We start from the raw sequence: 14,928 nt of genomic DNA on the forward strand, positions 1-14,928 counted from the left end.
TGGAGGCACTTTTGACCTCTAGAGAAGTATGGACCTATGTAACTGATGACCCTCCTGACCCTGTGACTAATGCTTGGTCGAAAGGAGATGCAAAAGCCAGGGCGATAATTAATTTGGCAGTCAGCGACCAGCAAGTAGTCTATATAAGGAATAAGAAAACTGCCAAAGAAATGTGGGACAGTCTTGCAGCAGTGCATGTTAGAAAAGAGTCAGCATCTGCATTGACGTTTTTCAAGCAGTTGTACCAGACGAAGTTGCAGCCTGGTGGTGATTTGGCAGCACACTTGAGACGTCTGGAGGCAATACGCTGCGAATTAATTCGAAGGGACATGGAGATACCTGATATTCAGTATGTTTTTATCATTCTTTGTTCCCTTAATGAGGACTTTGATGGTATAGCTAGCCAGATATCTGCTGTTCCACCAGCACAATTAACTGTGGAAGGGGTAACGGCAAGATTAATGGGCGAGTTGGATAGAAGGGAGGCTTGTGCCATAAGCACTCCTATTTCCAGAAAGAATGAGGAACGCCATATGCAAACTTGTGGTGATACAACTGTATTTAAAGCTGCCAAGTGTTGTTGGTTCTGCAATAAGCAAGGACATTTTGCAAAGGACTGCAGATCCAAAAGAAAGCAAAGTACTCCCAAGCCTGTTTCTGTTCGTCAGTCACGGTCGTCAGCCCAGCAGCCGACATCGTATAGTACAGACAGAAACGAGCCGCGAGTTTTCCATGCTAGGACAACAGATCGTAAAAGACTTAAACGTGCCAAGTGGAAGTCTTTTGTTGTGGACTCAGGAGCATCTCAGCATATTTGCAACGATCGAAGCTTGTTTATTTCTTTCGAAGAGGAAATTGGTAATGTACATTTAGCCAATTCACAAGTCTTGCAGTCACTTGGCAGGGGTACTGTTAAACTTGACTCTTTAAACATTACAATAACGAACTGCATTTACTGCCCGTCAGTGGACAATTTATTATCAGTAAGGTGTTTTGCTCGTCAAGGCATAACTGTGCGTTTCTTAAAGTCAATGTGTGAGTTTTTCGATGGGAACAAACGTCTATTATATGCCCGGGAATCTGATGGTTTATATAGACTGTATTTTCGCACCTACTCCCAATCGCCTATAAATTGCAGAGCAGCACAGTCAAGCCAGGGGTTGAGGAATGTAAGGCCACATTCCGGGTGTGTCCATGAGGCGCACAGAATTCTGGGACACCTGAATTTTGCTGATGTAATTAAGACAAAGAATATTGTTGATGGCCTCAACTTAAAACCATGTAAATTCTTTATGCAATGTCTATCCTGTTGCAAGAATAAGATTAAGGTTGCACGCAAGGGTAGGTGCTCAGATAGGAAAGTAACTGAGCCATTTGAGCGTGTACATTGTGATTTAGTTGGGCCACTCCCACCATCATTAGGAGGTTCTAAGTACTGGCTTACTCTGATAGACCAGTATAGTAGATATTGTTGGACTTATGCAATAGCTGAGAAGTCCCAAGCATTTGAGAAGTACAAAGTTTTTTGCAACTGGGTAAAAACGCACTTTAACAAATCAATTAAGAACCTGTTTTCTGACCGGGGCGGGGAATTTGTTTCTGAGGATTTTGAGAAATTCCTGGAAGCGCAGGGGACTACTCATGAGTTATCTTGCCCCCGAAGTCCCTGGCAAAATGGGCTTGTTGAAGTTGTGCAGCGTGACCTACAGGCAGGGGTTAAAACGTATCTGCACGATGCTAATCTGCCCAAAGACTTTTGGGCTGAAGCGCTTAATGCATTTTGTTATGTTAGAAACCGCAGTTATCATTCTGGTTTAGATGTCACCCCCTATGAGAAGCTGTTTAAAAAACGCCCTAATCTGAAATACCTACGCATTTGGGGTTCAGATGTAATTATGCATTATCCCGCTAAGCAGAAATTGGGTGAACGTAGTGTCCAGGGAAAATTAATGGGCTACCAGCAGGGGGCGTACAGAATTTACATACCAGCAACTGGCAAATTTCATATTACCAGAAGCATGATACAAACTGTAAATTGGAATGGAGTTGCTGTCTTCCAAGATACTGATGGTATAGATAATACTGAGGAAGAAGAGGAGGAAGCAGCAGCAGCAGGGAATAATAATGATCCTGAATTAATGGAAAAAGACAAAAAGCCTGTTGAATCTGATAATTTGCTTGATGATTTAAAGTCACAGGCACCCGAGGGGAGGTTAGATTCTCTTGAGTTTTCTGACCGTGAGCTTAGCCTACAGGCATCTCTTCAATCTGACAATGATTTACAACCTGAAACTAGTGGTCCACTTAGTCCCATTAAGTCTGAGGAGTCTGACTCTCCTTCCGGACTGAGACGTTCAGATAGAAAGAGACAGAAGCCACAACGTTTTGCAGATGAACATTTTAATACTGTGTATGCCAATAAGGCAGTTTTTGAGCCAAAAATCTACAATGATGTTCAGAAATTACCTAAGCAACAAGCTGCAAATTGGTATAAAGCTATGAACTCTGAGATACCTTCTTTAAAAGAGCATAACACTTGGTCTCTTGTACCACAAACCCCAGATATGAGACACATTGATTCAAAATGGGTTTATAGAGTTAAAATGAATGACAAAAATGAAGTTGTAAGGTACAAAGCAAGACTAGTTGCTAGGGGTTTTCAACAAATTCCAGGCGAAGATTATGATTTGTGTTATTCACCAAGTGTAAAATATGAAACAGTTAAGCTTTTGTTAAAAAAATGCATCACAATGTGGAAAAGCCTACTACACAATGTTTCTCTGCTCTTAAGAGAGTGGTAATGTACCTTAAACACACCAAACATTATAGGTTGCAGTTTACAACATGTATTGACAAAGGTTTTGAAATTTTCTGCGATGCATCTCATGCAGTGGAACAAAATAATTGCAGGGGTGTGTCTGGTATGGTGTTTTGTTATAACGGTTGTCCATTTGAATGGAAGTCCCAGACACAAACCATTATTTGTCTCTCCACAACAGAGAATGAATTATGTGCATGCGTTCAGGCCACTTGTGATGTAGAATGGTATCTGCAAGTATTTGCAGACCTACAGATGCAAGTAACGCTACCAGTAAAAGTTTACCTTGATTCCCAGAGCGGACTTGCTATCCTGTGTTCAGAGACCAATACGCAGCGCACTAGAGTCTTAAGGTTACGTTTACAGTTTGTAAAGAAACTAATTGCTGACAAAATGATTGTATTTGAATATGTTCCAGGTGACAATCAAATTGCGGACATTTTTACTAAAGCACTTCCAAAGGTTACACATGAAAGACATGTACAAAGTATGCTTTATGTTTTTGTTCCACAATGATGAACCGCAGGGGAAATGTTGAATGGTTTCTTTAAATGTAAAGGTTCATCATTGTTCCACCCAATGTGTATGTCTTTAAGGGGCCAGAGCAAGGGCCAGAGCAAAATAACGAGACCCAGCTTTACAGCTGTGAAGCATAGCAGGTGCTGCTGAGTTGTATTTGATTAAGGTGTGTCAGCATTTGGGTGTAGTATATAAGGAGCAGCACCTAGCTCTCCCATTACCCTGGGGGATGGGTTGGTGGTTGGGTCTGGTTTGGTTGTTAATGTACTTAGTATAAAAGGAGTTTTTGTTTTTCTTATTAAAACCTTATTTAAGTTATTTTTGAGTCCTTTATTTTTTTTAATGCATGGTCTCCCCAGCAAGCTCTCTGCAGCGTTACCATACTGCAAACAACCAACAATAATAATAGTAATAATAATAATTTATTATTTATACCCTGCCCATCTGGCTGGGTTTCCCCAGCCACTCTGGGCAGCTCCCAACAGAATATTAATAATAAAAAAGCGACAACATCAAACATTAAAAACTTCCCTAAACAGGGCTGCCTTCAAATGTCTTCTAAAAGTCAGATAGTTGTTTATTTCCTCGACATCTGTTGGGAGGGCGTTCCACATGGCAGGCACCACTATGGAGAAGGCCCTCTGCCTCGCAATGAGGGAACCGCCAGAAGGCCCTCAGTGCTGGACATTTCTACCCCAACCTTCCACGTGAATAAACCCACAGTGTAGTACAGCAAGATACAAATATACAGTAGTTCCTTATAACAAATGAAAACACAGTAAGATCGCAAAGCCGTCAACTAACTATTGCAAAGCCAAACCACTAAAAAATATTAATGCAGGATATCAGGACTGTCTATTATGCTATATTATCCAAGCATCTCAAATACATATAAGCTCAAAAACTCTTCAGTTTAATATCTCCTCAAGTTTGTTAGATTTTTTTACCATTCCAAATCCCTATCTCCTCCATTTTTCAAATTCACTCCCATTGTCAGGGAGAAGGTGCCTTGTCTACTTTTTAAGCTACATTTCCCTGCTCTTCTATCTAAACTGTGCTCTCTATATATCAAATGCTCGAGGAGGGAAACACGTCTCCTAAAGTGCTTCTTTCCACTTGATCTATGCTTTGGTGTTAAATTTTATTAACTCAAGTCAATTAGATCAGAAAAGAGTGAAGTGGATACGCAAGGTATAGCCATGATTGAAAAACTCACTGCATATAGTGAGTTAAATGGTTCCAAAAGAAACTCTGCTTTATAATGAATAAACAAATAGAAGAAAAGTAATTCTTTTCCTCGGGGGCATTGTTAGCAGCTTGTCTAGGGGCCAAGCTGAGGCCTTTTGCATTGAGCCTGGGACCTCCTGCTCTTTACTCCCCCTTCCCCCTCTTAAACGTGAAAGCATTTTCTTTTGCTTAAAGTGAAATTTTCACTCTGAATGTTGCCCTAAATGTTCATTATACGTATAAATTAGCACGTGCAAGTTTTATGGAATTTTGTGTCATGGGCCTATGTCCTGGGTCTTTTAAGGGCTGAACAATGCCTCGGCTTTCTCCCATGCATCTCAGTCTTTTTACCATGGTACGCACAATCTGAGGATCTAACTGCTGAGGTCTCTCTGATCCATTCTTGCACTTGCAGTGTTTACAGGTGGAGTTCATAGCCACACCGTGAAGCAAATACAAAGGGGGAAAATTAGTGAGACACTCTTAATGTTGTGCTAATTTGCTTATTCATTTATGGCACTATCAGCCTGGGAGTTCTGCTGTATGAGCCCACTGAAATGAACGCCTCCCAACAGAGCTTGCTCAGGAGACCTTCCGCAAGGATTATGCTTCTGTGGTCTCTCTTTATGTATTCTTTTCCTTATTAATAAGCGCTCAGTCTTACCAAGCTTCAGAATTCAAAAATCATCACAACATTAAAGGTTGATAAAAGTTTAAACAGAAATTAAATTGCATTTCGGTAATATCTCAGTAAAACAGCTTAATCAACTCAACACCCCCCTCCAAAAGGAGATTTTAGAGCCTTCTTAAAATATACATCTTCCACATAGCTGAAGCCACATCTCAGAAAACCCTGACTGTACTATTTGCTGATGTAACACCTGCTGAGCTTTAAATGGGGTCTTATCTTCTCGGGTTGATACTGGGGGAGAGACTTCGAGAACATTGTTGAACTCAAGCTATGTATGAGTTGGAGTTCTAGATCAGTATTTACCAACCTGGTGCCATCTAGATGTTTTTGACAACAATTTCTATCAACTGCAGTCAGCATGGCTGCTTGGATAATATGGGAATCAAATGATTAATTAGAAATCTACCTCAGTTTTGTCTACAGTTGATAAAATTTGATGGTTTGAACAAAGTTTATTCTCCCCCTATTCAAGTAAATCATGCCGTCTGACAATATACCAATGAAAGGAATGTGATTTCAACTCAGGCTTGGTTTATAATGTAAAATGTTTCTTGCCCTAGCATTTTTCTCAGTATGGAGTGACTGGTTCAGACATAACACCAAGCCATGCTACAAGAATAACTGTTCAGGGCATTTCCCATTCCCTCATTTATGACAATTTTCTCTCTGTTTTGGTTTGAGGGAAATCATGGCTTGCCCATTCACTCAAACCATGGTTTGCACTTGCTCTGCAGTCCAAGATTAGAAATCAAGATAAAACCATTATTTCTAAACCTGTTTTGAAGGACAAGTGAAACTCATAATCTGCAGGTTTAGATCAGCCACACAAACATATACCGGTACATGCTACAATTTGTCTCAAAGCAGGAACAGAAGAACAGGGAGAATTGCTTTGCATGAGTACAAGGCTTCTTGAAGTCTCTTTCTTGTAACCCTAAACCATAGCTTGGTTATACATCTGAACTGGGCCAGTATTTACACAAACTTTACACAAAAAGTTAATAGTTAAAAGCAAGCATGTAGAACCTGTAGCCCTTCAGATGTTGTTGGATTCTTACTCACATCAGTCCCGGCAAGCTTGGCTAATGGGCAGGGATGAAAGGAGTTGTAGTCTAACAACACCTGCACTGAAAGAAAAGTTTGCACTGGTGTAGATCCAGTAGCATAACATTTCCAATGGGATCCACCCAAGCTATGGTGTCCATGTTACAAATCAGAATGATGACAGGTGTGATCATAGTGATGAATTTGCGTGGGTTCAGGAACAGCAGGGTCATTTCACAATATTCCTTATTTGAGAGATGAAAGAGGGCTTTACCTGCTCCTATCACAGCAGAATAGACAGGTCCGTGGAAGAAGCAGAGAAGCAGAGAAGTTTTGAAACGCTGGCTCATACTAAGTCCTATGCCAGAAAGCTGTTCAAAGAGTTATTTCAGTGCTATCTTCTTCCCAAACTTTATTACACTGATGTTATAAAAATGTTGAAGGAACATAGTGAAAGAAACCAAAGACAGATGGTTGTTTACAATTTGCATCACTGCTGCCAATAAATATTTTTATTGCTATGGTTGCAACAATAAATACTCACTATCGGAATAAAGCTCATAAGGGTAAAGGAATTAAGAGGGCTTTTCAAAGCGTACTGCTTATATTAGATGAACAGTTGCATTATTTGTGGATTATTAAGCAGGCTGGAGAGTCTATTCATAAGAACTGCATTGCTGGACCCGACCAAAGATCCATCTTCTTTAGCATTCCCTTTCATATATTAGCCCAGGTATCCCCGACCTTCAGCCCTCCAGATGTTTTGGACTACAATCCTCATCATCCCTGACCACTGGTCCTATTAGCTAGGGATCATGGGAGTTGTAGGCCAAAACATCTGGAGGGCCGCAGGTTGGGGATGCCTGTATTAGCAGCTCACCGGGTGTCCTGGGAAATTCATATACAGTGGTACCTCGGGTTACATACCCTTCAGGTTATAGACTCCGCTAACCCAGAAATAGTGCTTCAGGTTAAGAACTTTGCTTCAGGATAAGAACAGAAATTGGGTGCAGCGGCAACAGGAGGCCCCATTAGCTAAAGTGGTGCTTCAGGTTAAGAACAGTTTCAGGTTAAGAACGGACCTCCAGAACGAATTAAGTACTTAACTGTACAAAAAAAAAACAAAAACCCACAGAGAAAGAACCTCACCCTCTGATGTTTGTTACCAGCATTTTTAATCAGAGGTATACTGTCTCCGAAGATGGAGGTTCCACTATAAATGGAAATATGTATACTTAATGAATCTGAAGAATAGATGGGGGCTTCATGAGCCCCCAGTTTTTAATGGCAAAAAACCCCACACACAACTTAACAAAGGGCTAGGCAGGGAGTACTAAATGACATAGTGTCATCTATCCCTTTCGGACTGCAGTTGGTGAAGACTTGGAATGTGCATTATTCCAGATCAGGAGGAGCAGGTATCTGCAAATGCCGGTGCGCAACAAGCACAAAAATGTCCATGTTTCAAAATGGCTTTAATTAGATGATTTGCAAAGGGATCTCAAATAAATTGTAAAAAAACAACAAACAAACCCATGTCTATAGGTAAATTATTTTTGATATGCCTATGGTATATCTAATAAAAAGAATTCTGTCTGTGGCTTTTAGAAGGGTGTAATTGCTGAATTTGCCTGTTTTCATTTATGCTATGATGTCCAAAAACGATGCGGAATTCTGATCCTAATGAGTACAGAATTTGATTTAAAGATTCAATAGGCTGACCCAATTAAAATGACTGTTTTTGTGCTTGGAAATTTGATGCTTCATGGCTGCAGCAATGCTGTGTTTCTCATTTAAAAGTAGAAAAAAGCAGCTATGTCTCTCTTCTCCCCTCTGGAGCAAAATAATACCAAAGATATATAGACAACTATATTGAGTTGATTGTTATTTTATTTTATTCTAGAGAAATGCAACAAATCATCCTGTAAAAATCTATTTCCAAGATTTGTCCTCCAATAGAGGGGAACTGCTAGAAAGCATAGGAGGAATGGTTGGAGAGCTGCTGCCACTGCCCTCCCACCATATCTTGCCTGAGGCAGCTGCTTCATTCTGCCCACTGGTTGGACTGGCCCTGAATTTGTGAAATAAGAAAAAAGTGGGTTTTTTGTTTTGCAGGGGGTACCATTCCAGTGCAAAAGGTTCTAAACAAATTCTAAAACAGATAAGCAACAACAACAACAACGACAAATGGTGCTTGCATCCAATACTATGCTTGAATGACTGGTGGCCATTTCTGAACATGGAATCAATTGGTTTTGACCACTGACAATACTTTGAAACATTGGGTTTCGCTAATATGTCCTAATAACATTTGAAACTTACCATAAACACAATTTTCAATGCTTGATGCTAGCACTTAATTTTAAATGTAGTTTGGATTTCCCTCCCATACCAGCTTAATCAATGGTATTTGTCAAAACCTGAGAAGTCGAAGTGCTTTCATTAGAACGCACATTGCTGTTGAAGACAGTATTGATTAAATATTAGTCCTATTTACAGAAGAAACACTGGGTACTTATTGTTTTGTGTGTGATCTGCATTATGGATTGCTTTTCTGACAGTCAGTGATCATTGCTTGACTTTCATGTTTAAGATGCTGGAAATATGTCTCCCTGCTTATTAAATGACCCACAGAGTAACCACTGGTTTTAGATCCAATATGTTTTAGATCAAAACAGCTTCTGTGTATTTCTAGACCACCACTTACAGATGATACTGATTATGATAGAATTATTAAAAGTATTTCTTAATTATCATTCTGCCTACAAGGGCCCACAGGGTAGTATGTAATATAGAAATAAACATTACACAATATAAAAACAACAATGTAGATAGTAACAGTAACAACAACAACAACAACAACAACAACAACAACAACAACAACAACATTAATAATATGCCATCCATCTGACTGGCTTGCCCCAGCCACTCTGGGCGGCTTCAAGCAAAGTATTAAAACACAAAAAAACCTCAAACATTAAAAACTTCCCTGTGGGCTTCTAAAAGCCATATAGATATTTATTTCCTTGACATTGGATGGGAGGGTGTTCCACAGGGTGGGCGCCACTACCAAGAAGGCCCAGTTAAGGTTGCTTCCACTGGAAAGCGTAGATTTGGATTAAACAGGGGACAATAGTGACTGACATTCTGATGACAAATGGTTTTAGGCCAAGATACCTGAAATACCGCTATCTCCCATATGAACCTGATCAATATTATAATTTCCATCAGAAGCCCTGTTATATATCCTTTCCCCAATAACAGCTAGGCTGGTGAATACCCAGGACAGAGTCTTTTTTGTAGCAGCACCCCAGTTGTGTAACTCCCTCCTTAGGCTGCATCTTTGAGGCAGGCTGTAACTCTTAGTTTATTTCACCTGGCTTTTGATGGGTTTTTAATTCTGCTCTCTGGTTTTAATACTGCCCCCCCCCATTTTAGAGTGCTTCAAGATGGGTGCTTATGGTGCGATCAATACTCTGCATGTATGCAGGTTTATTGTAGTGTCTGCATGACACTATTTAGGGCTCTGTGTAAGAATTTTGCTTGGAAATGAACAGAAAGCCAGTGCAGTTGATATAAGACCAGTGTTCTACAATCTGCAATAATCTGACTGCCACATTTTGCACTAGCTAAAGTTTCCTATTACTCCTCAAAGGTAGCCCCACAGAGAACAGACTTCAGTAACTTAAACAGGAGGTGATTAAGGCATGGATCACTGGGGCCAAATCCACCTTTTCCAGGAAAGCTGTAAAAGGCATTCTTGGATGAGACACCTGGCTCTCCAGGAGTAATGCCAGATCTAGAATGCCCCTCTCCCAACTTCAAACTTGGTCCTTTAAAGGGAATGTAACCCCATCCAGAACAAACTGTGCCCCCAATCCCTGATTAGTGTCTTTACTGACCAACCAAAACAACCTCCATCTTGTCAGGACCAGGCATCTATTTATTAGTCCACATCCAATAAATCACTGTGGTCAAACAGTTGTTCAGTACTTCCATAACCTCCTTGGCATCAGTTGAAACAGAGAGATAGAACTGGGTACCATCTGCACAGTGATGAGAAGAATACATTTAGAGTAATGAACATAGGCTACCCAATTCAACCAGGTTTCCAAATCATGTTTGGGATAGATAAAGGTAAAGGTAAAGGTAAAGGGACCCCGACCATTAGGGCCAGTTGTGGCTGACTCTGGGGTTGCGCCGCTCATCTTGCTTTATTGGCCAAGGGAGCCGGCGTACAGCCAATACTTAGTGGCCAGCATGACTAAGCTGCTTCTGGCGAACCAGAGCAGCGCACGGAAATGCCGTTTACCTTCCCACTGGAAGGTACCTATTTATCTACTTGCATTTTGATGTGCTTTCGAACTGCTAGGTGGGCAGGAGCTAGGACTGAATAACGGGAGCTCACCCCGTTGCGGGGATTCAAACCGCCGACCTTCTGATCGGCAAGTCCTAGGCTCTGTGGTTTAACCCACAGCGCCACCCACGTTGGGATAGATACTACTCTACTATTCCTTGTGGATGGTAAGATATACAGAGTAAAAATCTTCTACCTTGATTCTCAGTGTATTTTGGTACTATAGGCCTCCATATTTGCCATCGACCACAGTAGATCAGTACTAGATGTTAGAAATTTAAGTGAGCATACAACACAGGGTTTGAAATTTCTTCTTTCTGACAGCATGTAAAGGAAGATGTTTTCAAGATTATTAATTGAAAGCATACCTTTCTTTTAAGCTAGATGAGCATTGTCCTTTATTTAAAGACAGGAGGATTCCTAGCTGAATGGCAGCCTACTGGAGCATCAAAATTAAGTTGTCCAGCTTCTGGGTTTTTATTTATCAATAAGATGGCTTCAGAAGACAGCTCAACAAATATAATTATATTCTTTAAAACCAAATTAAGAGTGCTTTTTCAGTGTCCTTCCTTCAGCATACAGCAATATTTCCAGAATAAGTTGATAGTATTTGATACGCTGCAGGGAAAAAATGCATGTACTTGAAAGATGCACACAATTAATTTAAAAGCATTTCCTGGTTAATAATTCTTTTGGTAGGAATTTTATTTTTCAACAGTAGTAAAATTTGGGAAGTCATTTTCTTCACAGAGTTTTTGCACATTAATCTGAATTTATGGGAGCTTGCAGATTCCAGTGCTTAGTCTAAAAATTCCACATTGCTAAAGGTTCCAGCTTGTGTAATGAAAGTGACTGTAATGCTGCCGAGAGTGTGAGCAACCTTCAGATGACCTGCTGCCTCTTGTAGATTTTGTCAGCACTCTGTAAAAATATGGGATCACTTTGTGGAATTTGATATACCTCCTTTGCATTTACAAAGTTTAAACTCTGGTGATTACGTTTGCTACTGTACTTTCCACATTAAGGTGCCTGAATGAGTTATTGCTCTACAGATATGAACTGTGAGATTATGCATAAATGGTCCATTCTGCTTCCATGTTGTGTTTTATTTTTATTTTATTTTTTTAAAAAAACCTCACTTAAAGGAATAGATGGTGGTGAAAGATCAGAGCCAAGAGCTGGGATTTCAAAAAATGTAACTATGAACAGGTGAAGAACGTGTCAAGAAGATGGCTGCACAAAAATATTCTTTGGGGAATAAAGTAGCTTAGCCAAGGTAGAGTGTTGGCATTAGAAGATTGAACTCTGTTTCCTCCACTTCTTAAGTCACCCCAAAGAAGTTTTTGAAAATCAAGAAAGGACACAATGTTGTAAGAGGAATATAATAGGTAAAAGTAAAGGGACCCTTGACCGTTAGGTCCAGTCACGGACGACTCTGGAGTTGCGGCGCTCATCTCACTTTATTGGCCGAGGGAGCCGGCGTACAGCTTCCGGGTCATGTGGCCAGCATGACTAAGCCGCTTCTGGCGAACCAGAGCAGCGCATGGAAATATAATAGTTTGGCTTAAATGCTAATGCATGACCATACCTGTTTTGGGGGGCCTTGTGGTGGGAAAGTGGCCTATGCATGTTGGGAGGAATATTTTTTTCCCTGGAAAGTGCATATTTTGTGTGTGTGTGTGTGTGTGTGTGTGTGAGAGAGAGAGAGAGAGAGAGAGAGAGAGAGAGCGAGAGAGAGAGAATATATGAGAGAGACATTTACTTGCAGGACAAAGCTAGAAAAGCTATGCACAAAGGGTAACAATTTGGGCTGTGGGAATTCCACTAACCCATCACAAACCCAAACTATCACGCCTTGTGCAGAGCTTTTCTAAATGGAAGTAAATGCCATTTATTAAAAGTATGACTTTGCCCTTTCTAGGAAAAAATATTTATTCTAACGTGTGTGTGAGTGTCACTGCTTTCCTGAAAACCACCAATGCAATGTACAAGAGTCAAAAATAAAAATAATGCATAAATTGAGAGAAACCTTATTTGGCAATCCCTCCTTAGGTGTGCATGTCTGCTGTTTCTCCAGCTGCTGGGCTCTCACTGCTGTATTCAGGGCTGGGGCTGACCGCGGCCGCCACCAACACTGGCATCAGAATCTGCTACACAATATTTGGCCTTGACTTCCATTTCGATGTAGCATGGTTCCTGATGGAGACCTCACAGTACACGTGGTCCATCCTGAGCAGGGAGGGGGCTGGCCATCTCACTGTCAGTGGTGGGTGCTGCCTGGGGCATTAATATTACCAGATCCAGCATCCTCGGCAGTGGTGTCAAAGCACCTAGGATCAAAACAAAAAATCTGGTTAGCATCATCTTTGGTTGTCTATGGGATTATCATAGCCATCGTCATCACCAACATGGCTGAAGAATTTTCTGGCAGAACTCCTAAGGAGATTGGCTCCCGGAACTACTATGCAGGCTACTCCATGTTTGGGCATGGACATTGTTGTATATGTGTGGGCATTGTGGGCAGCGGCGCAGCATTGGCAGATGCCCAGAATGCCAGCCTCTTTGTCAAGATCCTCATTGTGGAAATCTTTGGCAGTGCCATTGGGCTCTTTGCAATCATCGTGGCTATCCTGCAGGTGTCTAAAGTGAAAATGGGCAACATGTCTGTCTGCCAGCTGCAGACTCTGTACATATTGATTATTTGACTTCTGGGTAACTCTCAGCAGAATATGTAAACCCCAAACCACCAAAAAGCACTGTGTTTGAGGTGATAGGAGGTGATTTCAGAGTTCTCTCTGTCCGATTTCTAGCTCCTTTGCACATACAAATCTTCATTAGATGAACGTGCATCTGTGAACTGGCCCTAGCTATTATCCCCAAAGAAGTGGGAAAGCCTATGAATGGTGTGTCAGAGCATTTGATTACATCAGTGTGGAGAGTATGGAGGAGTGCATTATTCCTGCCTGTACAACTCAGGGTTCAGAGACAGTGCATTTCATATATTTTTACCAAAGCCTTCCTTTGAGAAATGGATGCTTCCAGATGTGAGCCACCTTCTACGATTTAAACTTTTGCGAACATGTGGTTCAGATTTTGGTAAATATTGCATGCCAGTTGGCCTTAAAAATGGATACATTTTATATTACTGCTCTTTAACAAAAAGCATAGGTTTGGCACATTTCCAACTCAAGGGCAGGAGTCCGTTTGGGGATTTGTACAAAAAACAAGTGTTTTTCCTTAAATATACAATATATCAGTGTACTGTACACATGTTAAACTCCAGGTTACATTCTCAGCATGATCTGCAGGCAATCAGCTGTTTTCTCATGCTGACCAAAATCTCTCCTTGAGTTCTACAAAAAAGAACGAAAGAAGAAAAACATTCAGAAAATTGTTTTACAGTATAAATTGCAAAAAATATGTATGTGCATTTATGATGCAAACTTGGATATGTGTCATCCAATTGAAATCAAATCAAATCAAATCAAATCAACTACCCATCCATTTCTTGATTATTAGTGTTCTCAATCTTGGAATGTGCCATTTCTTATCTTCGGGTGCTTTTGAGTTGTCTCCACATTTTATTTTCTATGTGTTGAAAGAGGAAAGAAAGGTAACACATAGTTGTAGTACATTCATAGGATATATTGTTGATGCAGTCAGCCCAAAGGGTCTTTATTCCCTATAAAAACAGGGATAACAAAAGTACCCTTTAGAGATTTTAAAAATCTTGCTCTTCAGCCAAAATAAAAGGCTCTAAGAGCAGCATACATATCACTAAAAAAGACAGTCTCTGCCCTCAGGCTTACAGAGGGGGAAAATGACACAAAAGGAAAACTGATTGGGAGGGAAGAAGAAATATTAATGTTTTTGAGAAATGTTGCAAATGCTGCCTGGGGTGGAAAAGTTCAAGAAGAGGAGGTCTCTCAGTTGTTTCAGTGGAGTGACATTGCATCCCTCCTCCATCCCTCTACTGTAGCCGGATGCAATGATTGCTGCCAATGACAGTGGAGAGAAGGAGAATCCTGACTTAGCAAAGTGGATGGTTGCCCCTGTGAATCCATTTTCTTCCTTTCTCTGTTACAGTTTATTGTAATCGCTTCCACCAGGTGGGTCGTATCAAAGCAATTGGAGCAGTGTCTTCTGGAAGCCAGCTGAGAGAGGGGAAAGTTAATACGTCACCACTTGCCCTGTGTTGTGGCTAATGCTCACAACATGGTATGCCTTTCCCAGAGGACTGGAGCCATTAAAGCACCCCTAAAGGAAGGTATG

The 14,928-nt window shown here is 40.8% G+C and overlaps 1 pseudogene; it reads left to right on the plus strand.

The window, feature by feature from the left end:
* Window positions 1-12,714: 12,714 nt before the first annotated feature.
* Window positions 12,715-13,361, plus strand: LOC128417406 (V-type proton ATPase 21 kDa proteolipid subunit c''-like; annotated as a pseudogene).
* Window positions 13,362-14,928: the final 1,567 nt, after the last annotated feature.

This window comes from Podarcis raffonei, chromosome 7 (genome assembly GCF_027172205.1).
Source record: "Podarcis raffonei isolate rPodRaf1 chromosome 7, rPodRaf1.pri, whole genome shotgun sequence".
NCBI lineage: Eukaryota > Metazoa > Chordata > Lepidosauria > Squamata > Lacertidae > Podarcis > Podarcis raffonei.